Consider the following 10924-nt stretch of genomic DNA (forward strand, 5'->3'; position numbering starts at 1 on the left):
ACTTTTAGAAGTTTCTAATGTGATTTGGTAAATAAACAAATTCAAGTAGTATGTTTAGTATTGCACTTGTGCGAAGCCGGGGCTTCGCCTTCGGGGCTAGTTGCTAGTAACGATATTTACTGTTGGCATAACACGATATAACAACGCACAACACAGAATTGATATTCAATTACAGCTGTTATATAAAAAAAAAATCCATCAATATTAATATTTGACGACTAACAAAATTTAATACAAAGATTGGAAATATCTAAGAAATATGCTTTGCTATAATTTTACTTATTTTCATAAATCGCTTCGCATCCGGGCGAGCATTACAGGCATTCTTGTGATGCAATCCGGGTATTTATGGTAGTAAAGATATTTAGATAAATAAGGTTGTGATAGAAAACATTCCAAGGGAAACATTGTCTACAGGAATGTTGATATTACATTTATACTGATGATAACTAGCTTTTTAATATTCATTTAAGTTTCAATAATTTATAATCAACCAAAATCAAATAAAATTTTCAAAGATGATTTCCTTCATTAACGATAAATGACTCATTTACAGTCCATTCAATTCGTCTTTGGAACTCTCTTCCACTAGAAGCAAGACGTGCACCAACTATTACTTATTTTAAAAAAAAATATTAAAGAGCACTATCTCTCTTCTCTCTTGAAGAAATACCGCAATTAAATATTTTATTTATTACTTTATTTATTAGTCATGTAAGTATCTATAGTATGTAAATGTATATATTTAAAATGTGTATTTATATTATATTATTATATATATATTTATGGAATATTTATTTATTTATCGTATATATACATACACATATTGTATCTATTTTTTTGTATTAAATAATTTGTACACCCCTACCATCATCTGTTTTAGCGATAAGGCCGCCTATTGTACATTTTTCTTTTCCTTGTTTTTGTTTTACTCTTTTTATTTTTGTCTCTATTGGTGTGCAATAAAGAGTATATAAATAAATAAATACATAAAATAATATGAAGATAGGTTGAAAAATACTTCGTTCGTGTATATTAATGAGAGATACTTTATTTATCTCTCATTAAGGTTGAGACTGAATTAATACGTAATTGAAATCGTGTAATTGATAAGTCAATTAAAAGGGGATAGCTTTAAATATTAATTTCTAAATTGGGAGTGCTTCAAAGCGACAGCCTTCAACCGGCCTTTGGTTGCAAGACTGATGGCTTAAATTGCTTGTGCTCAGAAATGTTGAATATTGTCTAGCATAGTTTGGAACTCCTAAATGTAGTTCTAATTGTATTAGTACTGTGGAAATTTAAGAACTAAATTGTATACTATTATCGTAATTACTATTATTACGTTAGTAGCACATTATATTTTCGTTATTTTGTATTATACGGAGTTTGCTGATATTCTTTGAACAAAGACGGAACAATTTTTATTTTAAGACCTGCAGTATACGCTGGGTTTTAACTATAACATAACTTAACATATATTCAATTCTTAAAGAATCATTGGAAATTTTGGAACTGGAAGTTACATAAAACTTACCGAAATCTATTAAGGTAAGTCAAATTCATTTATTGTGTGTATTGGTAATATAGTACGATAAAAAAGAACAACAGCATTATTGTTGGAGATCATTAAAACAAATGTTCACTTTGACTTCAAATGTGTTCCAAGAATATAATATGCATGCTATCATTTTCTTTAAGGATTTTATGTAAAGTAGACTAAACTTCAATTTCAAAGCTAAACTAAGAACAAGCTGTAACTAACCGTATAAAGTCAGACAACAATATAGTTCTCAGAGCGTGGCAATCTACTTATCCAAGGCACCGGCACAGGCTATTTGCGGCGCGTGCTCTGTAAACAAGTCGAAATTGATTTTGAAGCTTACCAAAGTCACGACCGCGTTGCTATTCCTTGCGATGTAATTAAATACGCGTTATATACTTAGAGATTTATCCTAAAGATCGAAAATCTTAGCAAGAATTAAAGAACTTACTTGGTGGTAGGGCTTTGTGCAAGCCCGCCTGGGTAGGTACCACCCACTCATCAGATATTCTACCGCCAAACAACAGTACGCAGTATTGTTGTGTTCGTGTTTGAAGGGTGAATGAGCCAGTGTAACTATAGGCTCAAGGGACATACCATCTTAGTTCCCAAGGTTGGTGGCACATTGACGATGTAAGGAATAGTTAATATTTCTTACTGCGTCATTGTCTATGGGTGATGGTGACCACTTTCCATCAGGTGGCCCATATGCTCGTCCCCAACCATATAACATAAAAAAAAGAAATTAAATTATTCTTTTATATTAAGAACTAATAGTATATATTAAATTCAAAACCATGCTACGTCTTGAATTTTGAGACGCAGATGACGCCCACACTGTTACGCGACCTCGTTCACGGAGTCTACTTTATACGGTACAAGTTTTTCAAATGTACGGAAATTCGGAATAAGAGTAACATTCATAAAATGCTCTAAATATAAATATAAATATGAGACAACATCACATACATTACTCTGATCCCAATGTGAAGCTGAAGCACTTGTGTTATGGAAATCAGAAGTAACGACAGTACCACAAACACCCAGACCCAAGACAACATAGAAAACTAATGGTAATCTACATCGACTCGACCGGGAATCGAACCCGGGACCTCAGAGTGGCGTACCTATGAAAACCGGTGTACAAACCACTCGACCACGGAGGTCGTAAATATGAAGTACATATATATATAAATTATTCGATATCCATTTAAAACAATCATTGAACCTGTTAAGGCGTATATATTAAATATACAACTTTCATACTTAAATTTAAATTAAAGAAATTTAGTTGCTTAAATTTCACATAAAGTGTATAAAATTAAAGTATACGCAATTTCTTTTACAGTAACTAAACGTTCAGTATTTCTTTGTTACTACAATTTATTTGTAAAACGCCGATAACATGTCAAAGTTATATTTATAACATTACATTTCTTTTGATATTGGTCCTTCAATCATGCTTGAAGGTCGTTTCGCAATCGAATTTGGCACATACATTCAATTATATCGAAGAATACGAGCTTGTAATTCGCATTTGCTTTACGTTATTCATAAAAAATGATTTACTTAATATTTGTTTTGTATTTATATTGTTTTACTTAAATATATCTAAATTTTAAGAGTCATTCGTAGACAGGTAGATACTTGAGACGTCTTTGATTGAGTCAGCTAAGTTTTGTTTGTGAAAACAAAATTCATTACGCGGCGAAAAAATCTTCTTCGTGACTGACATGACAATCTAAGGAGGAATTTGTTTTCTTTATGTAAGCTCCTTACCGAAGATCTCTTTTACATTTCATTCGGCACGAATGTTTAATCCGTAACCAACGAGACCAATCTTTGTTGAAATTATCGAAAAGTTTTTTGATTATAAATGAAGTGAAACCGCTAATGTACTTTTACAATACTAAACATCCTTGTAGTAGTTTTAACTAAAAATTAAATGAGTTTTGAGCTATTACGATGTCTTTAAATTCAATAAGACAAAAATAATAAATCTATACATATAATAAAATAAAAGTGTTTATTTGTCATTTTAAAATAAACACTTTTTACTTATGGTACATGTAGTATAAAAACGTTTTTTATTACGATTTTTGTCTATCTGATTGTTCCGGCTAATCTCTGGAACGGCTGGACGGATTTTGATGGGACTTTTACTGACAGGTAGATAATGTAATAAGGGGTAAATAAACTTAAAATTTTTAGAAATGTATATGAAATTAAAATAATATCACGCTGTGTGTTGTGCAAAATAATTCTATGAAGTACCGTGCGCAGCCCTCGCGTATTCCACCACTCAAACTAAATACAAACGCGCACGAAGTCGCGGATACCGCTAATGTTATATAAGGTTATAAATATAAAATATTTAAAGTAACTAAGAATAATATCGAATTAGTTGTATTTAAAAACTGTTTACCACAGAAATAGTCAGTAATTTACTTTACCATAAATATGACTTCATCCGTTTTAAAGTATATATAAATCTGGCCAGTCTATTTTTTTATGGTTATAGACAATTTTTGTTTCTGATATAGTTGTAGACTTCAAAATATTATACGTGAAATAATTTTGTATAAAACGTTTGTAATATGTAAATACATAAGCAATTCATTATTAAATTACTCCCTCAATTAACTTTTAAACTGCAATTACTTTTACTGAAAGATTACGCACTTTCTACCCGAGTAAGACGCTTTATTGAGGTCCCAGTTTTAATTCAGAAACTTATTGTCGGTTTAATAGCCCGAAAAGCCCAGTGTTCCTTAAGTATAAGACGCATAAGAATTCGTTTGAAGAGCACTCGCGCATGGAACTTAACGAACGCGCTATACAAGTTTCAGAGAATTACCGTCTTTCTATCCCATACCAAATCCTCTTTAGTACGAAAAACTTCAAAAGAAAGATTTCAGCTGAGGCCGTGATTTTTATTGGCTTACATTTATGGAAATAACGTATACAATTTATTAAAAGGAAAATCATTGGATAAAAGAGAAATGACAAAACAGCTAATATAAAGTTTTATTTTTATTTTATTGAAATGAAATTAATTGGTTTTCTCTCACTAATTATTTAGACGACCTTAGAGAAAAAACCATACAAGGATTCGGTTTAAATATCACTTTAATATGCCCTTTTTTATTGCGATCTCCTTCTAGCTATATAACGTTTCAACATGGACCCTGACTCCATCTATTATTTCTCTCTGTAACCCAAGAATGAATATTATCTTAAATTACTTTAAAGCAAACGAAAGTATTTGATTCTAGTATATACATATTATACACAACTATATTGATGATTGTATAATGTGGTTTAAATTCGTAATAAATTATATTTTTAGAAACTTTACGTAAAATGTATTCTTTAACATATTTTGAAATAAAAACGAAAGTTATCTTAAGATCAAAATACAATTCAAATTTAAAAGAAATATGTTCTTACAATATTGCCTTAAATTGATTCAATTTGACCCGCTCCGAAAATGAGTGTTGAATTCTTAAAAGTAAGCTCTAAGTGAAAATAACTATTTAAATTCTTTATTCTAAAAGGCGCGACCTTCTTTCATCTATTATGTATGCCGAACAATGTTCGTGGGATCGTAATTTTTCGCACCTGTAAGACGTTTAAGAATGTTCAAAATATACCTATATAGGCATGATTATATATAGTGTGGGTACACTTCACTCATACAGACATGAATTCGTCTCAAGATTATGTATATTAGATATTAGTGACCCGCCCCAACAACGCGCGGGAGCAATGCTAATACTCAATATACTACAGAATTTGTTTATTTACGACATAACATTAGAAACTTCTAAAATTATCAGTATTTCTTAATTGCGTTGTCCATGAACATAAACAAAAACCTTCCTCTCGAATCACTCTATCTATTAAATAAAATCGCATCAAAATTCAAAATTTAAAATTTTATGTTTATCAACTTTATATATTGTTTAATTATATTTTAAGTTGAAATAAAAATCATTTCACAACGAAAAATATGGGACGTGATCGTTATTAAAATCTGCATGAAATTTTGTTTCGTTTATGTAAGCCGCTTATCTTTCTGACTTTCCATTCGGCACGAATTTTTTAATACGTAACCAATGAAACCAATTGCCGATATTTTCAGGGTTATTTAATTCTATGAATCCCTAAAATTATGTATTGTATTTTTGTAATATATGACTATATATGTATATTATTCGGTGACGATCGCAGTTCACGATGATACTCTTCATGAAAATGTCAAGTAGTCTCTATAAATAAAGTTAATTGATTGAAAATTGTAAAATGTTAAAGGCCATACAACAGTGTTGCGAACCCCAATACCCAAAACCTATACGTAACACACACAGGCCTCTTTGTGATTTCTACGAAAAAGATTTTTACAAGTCCAAAAGTACTGCACCAGAGAAGGCTTCAATACAGTGGCAAAATATGTGGCTGTTACCTTCACCAAATCACCAAATATGCAAAGAGAAAACATAAAAGCGTATACCATAGGTTAAACCAGTGGTTGAAATATTTTGTCACGCGTTATTATTTCAGTAACGACAGAGGAGACGTTTTGGGTAGAGTGGTAAAAGATATACAAACGGCGAATCCCAGAGGAATTTAACAGATTCTGGAACACAACCCAAAAATGACGAGCCATAACATAAATAACCCGATCACGGACTGGCTGGCTGAATACAGTACCCTAAAAACGAAAACGAAAATTCTGAAGACACTTCATTAAAAAATCAATCTATATTAAAAAATGTCAAAGTAACTCTGTCTCTCTGTCTGTTGCTCTGTTACTACCAAGCCACAACCAAACTTGATGAAATTTGGTATGAAGCAAACTTGAAGTCCAAGAAAGGACCATACGCTACTTTTTTGCCTAACACTAAACAAAATTACCCTAAAACGCGATCAAATCCGCGGGCGACAACTGAGTAAACTATAAACAAAATCGTTAATCTTTTTAGGCAACCACGTTGACCATTACGTACTATTTTTTATTGAAGTAATATGTCGTTGTTAATTTTTTGTTTCGTAAACGTACCTTATAATACGAAGCCTCTCCGAGCTAATCTGACTCTATATTAAATAAAAATAATCCGTAGTATGACGATATTACATTTTTGTATAAATTAGTTTTTAATATACATTATACACTTTTAGGTATATAGTAATAAGCTTTATAGAGTAACGAACACATGGGAAAACATTATTTAAAAAACTTTTCATAACTTTACGTTACTTTTGTGTAGTATCTAGTTATTTATTAGGTTCTAGGTTCGAATTTCAGATTAGGATGTCTAAAAGGTTAGTTTTTCTTTCGAGAAATTTTTAGATCAAAGATCGATTGTTCTAAAGGATAATATTATTCGTTAACAATAACGTCTGGAAGCTTAAAGAATCGTGTCTTAGTTAATTTCGATTAAGGTTCGAAACACCGAAATACGTCTGAAGCAAAAATAATTTTCGATATTTTTATTGTACACAGCTGCGGACAAAAGAAGACTACGTGCGCGTCTACAATGACGATTGATTAGGTGCGGAAAAATCTCTATAGTGAGTAATATTGTATAAACCTCATCTGTATCCTATTGAAGCGGAGTATTATTCTATGGGGTGTAGGTAAGTCAGAGATATTACGTTTATGTTACTGACAATCGATACAAATGATAAATACTATAATATAATACACTGCGAACGTCGTTCTTTCGATCGGATAATTTATTAGCGTAATCTTGTAATCAAAATTAAGTGAGATAGGAAAAAGTCAATTTTTATCATATAATAGTAATTGTCTAACAGTAACAATGTAAATATATGTAAATATCCCACTTTTTTATGGAATAGGTTGGCGGACGAGCATATGAGCCACCTGATAGTAAGTGGTCACCATCACCCATAGACAATGACGCTGTAAGAAATATTAAGTATTCCCAACATCGTCAATGTGCCACCAACCTTGGGAACAATGATACTATGTCCCTTGTGCCTGTAGTTACACTGGCTCACTCACCCTTCAAACCGGAACACAACAATACTGCGAACTGTTATTTAGCGGTAGAATATCTGATGAGTGGGTGGTACCTACCCAGCCGGGGTTGTATAAAGCCCTACCACCAAGTGGACTGCTGGGCTGACTCCCTTTGAGGTGAAAGTTTAAAGCATATTCCAACACGCTGCTCTAATGCGGGTAGGTTACCCACCTAGCAGTATTTCGTTAAAATTACACATGCAGATAAGCTCACGATGTTTTCCTTTACCGCCGAACACAAGATGAATTATAAACACAAATTAAGCACTTGAAAAGTCAGTGGTGCTGCCTGGATTCGAACCAGCAATCATAGGCTAAGATCACGCGTTCAAAACCCTAGGCTATCTCGCCTTATCGTGTATTCATTATCGTCTTAATCGTCTATTCTTATTGGAATGAGATTTGATATTAAAATTAATATTTGTGAAAGTAAGGATGAATCATAAAAAAGTTTTGATGTGACAATTTGTTACGTTAACTTGGGTGTTTACGTAACATTCTAATTTCATTTCATTATTACAAACATTTATTGTACACAAGAGGTGAATTAACAGATACATGACTTAGTGAGGTTACATTTGCGGTTTTATTTTGTGATATTATGTTATAATTTTATTAATAACACAAGGAATTTTCTTCGCTTAAACATATATTAAAATTTAAATGTCATATTGATCATCAGTTTTGTTCTGATAATTTTTTGTCCGTACTCGTTATAAAAAGACCTAACAATACTGTCTCAATATATATTATTATTATATTTCGAACATCTGGTCTGTTTAAAAGCTACAATGTTACTTATAGCAACAAGCGAATAGAACAAAATTGTTCGTACGTGTGCATTTACAGTTTATATACATGACCGAGGCGCCCACAGACACTATCAAACGCAATAAATGTCTCACTTTACGACACGTTAGCTCTGACGCGTCATTTCCCAAGAAAATATTTTACCCGTCCTGACAGACGTCCCCGTAATAAACCTATCGCAATGCTTAGCTCATTTAATTTCTACGTTAGTATATGAAATTATATAAATAAATACATTAATATAATTAGGATTTAAAGGTGTCAGTTATTTAACATAATTTTTATCTATATTGAAAAAAAATAGAAAGAACCCAAAGTCACTCATTCAAGTGTAATTCCACCGTACAGTTCATCTATATCAGTGATTCCCAAAGTGGTCCTGGGGGTCCACCCAGGGGTCCACGGGAGACGTGATGGGGGTCTACGTAGGCGTGAATAAAAAATGGGGGTCTATAAGATGTTAATGGGTCCACGAAAATGTATCTGCTTTTGATAGTAAAGAGCAAAATTGTAAGCATAGTTATATTACCTTATTATTTTTTTCTTTTATTCTTTTAATAGTGTTAGAAAATGTACTATTTTTCGTTTTTATTTTACCTATCGGAATATAGGGACAGAACCTAGAAGCGACACAATTTTATTTTTTGGCGACTTTGAGAATGAAGTAGAAATGTAGCAGCAGGGGTCCACCGAAACCAATAAAATTTTGAAAGTGGTCCACGAGAAAAATAAGTTTGGGAACTACTGATCTATATCAACCGATCTCTGAGCGACATTGCAACACGACGAAACATCCTAAACAAAAGCATCCATTTTCCACGGAATTTAAAGATCTTTGCAATCCACTCACAGAGCACGAATATTGAAATAAACATGTTGCAAGTTCCGTTACCTTTGTTGCAAACAGAAAGCAAAAACTTGATATAAAAGGATACATTTCTGTCTATACGCGTGTTCACTGTCATTATTACAAGAGACTTATAGCTATATAATAATGTACCGGATTACAAATGTGTATTGTTTTATACCCTATATAATAGTGAGTATTTCGAATAATGAAATATTCACATAAACTTTACATAATGTAAGCAGTAACATTAGTAATTTTATAGCTAAATGAACTGTAAATGCATTTCCAAATTATTATTACTACTGACATTTTTATTACCATCAAATTTCTGTTCTCATTCACAATAAAATTACGATTCGAACCATTTTTTATAAATTTCAAGACATACTTAAGTTAATAAATAAATAAACGTTGTAAAATTATTAATAATAAAATCATTATTATTATAGATAATATATCTACAAAAATATATTTGCCGAATAGCGGATAATTTTGTTATAACCATTTATAATCGGCATTACTAACTTTTTAATGGCCTGTTTCGGTGCTTGTATTTAAGACCTCGGGATCTGCGGCCTTTAAACTAAGCACTAGAGTAACGCCAACGCACATAATATACGATACCAATATATTGAGGTTGTTTAAAGTTTGTATATCAAATCATATCTTGTAATATATAACCTAGGTTTAATGTACTACATATTAAAATATATCACAAGATATGATTTGGAATTTTCTGGCATTGGTCTCTATCACCGTGATATAATAAATATAAAAACTTAAATACGAGTCTAAAATTTTGTTGCAGTGCAAATAACATAAAGAGAGTAGAGATAAATTAAAAATAAATAAATCTGACTGCAAAAATGATTTGGTGCACATTGTGTTGTTAATTATTTATTTATTAGTCCTTGTTAATTTTATAGTACTCGTCCAGTAGTCGAAATGGGACTAAAATAATTATTGAAAATATAGGGATTTATAGATCTTTTATAATTCGATATGTTTTCGTAATGTATTTTTTTGCAATGGTAGTACAAAACAAAAGAATAACATCGATAAAACAGAAGAATAAGGTACTCAACTTTTTTTTCAACTATTTAAACACAGTTACATTACATTAATTAACTGTAGGTTAAAATTAATTCATGCAATTGTAATATTCGTATTCAGTAGTTGACTGCAGGATAGGAAATGCTATTGTTGTGTTGTGGTCGTGGACGGGCTGATGGACGACGTTATCTGTCATTCTGATACCAACTCAACAAATGACTCGCTGCGTTTGATATGAAATTGCAGACACTTTCCGACTAAAACGTTTGTTTCAATTAGTTGTTGTAGATGTTTGCATGTTAAATATATTTTTAAATTCTGTTTATTAGTAGTCACTTATATTTTTCTTATGTTTATAATTTAAAAAAAAAACACTTAATACTTGAATATACCTTTTTTTTTAATTTTCATAGCATTAAGTCTAAGTATATACAGCCTAATGCGGTTTGTCCATCTCGATACGCATCCTCATTTCTATGCTTTTTCTTTCTACAATAACAGGCTTTATTGTATTACTTCTTGTTTTATTGTTGCTCATATTTTATCAATTATTCTGAAGAAAGTGATGTAGTCTGTAACGGTTCGGATATATAAACTGTTTCCATTTCACTTAAACAAC

This window comes from Vanessa cardui, chromosome 12 (assembly GCF_905220365.1).
Source record: "Vanessa cardui chromosome 12, ilVanCard2.1, whole genome shotgun sequence".
Lineage (NCBI taxonomy): Eukaryota > Metazoa > Arthropoda > Insecta > Lepidoptera > Nymphalidae > Vanessa > Vanessa cardui.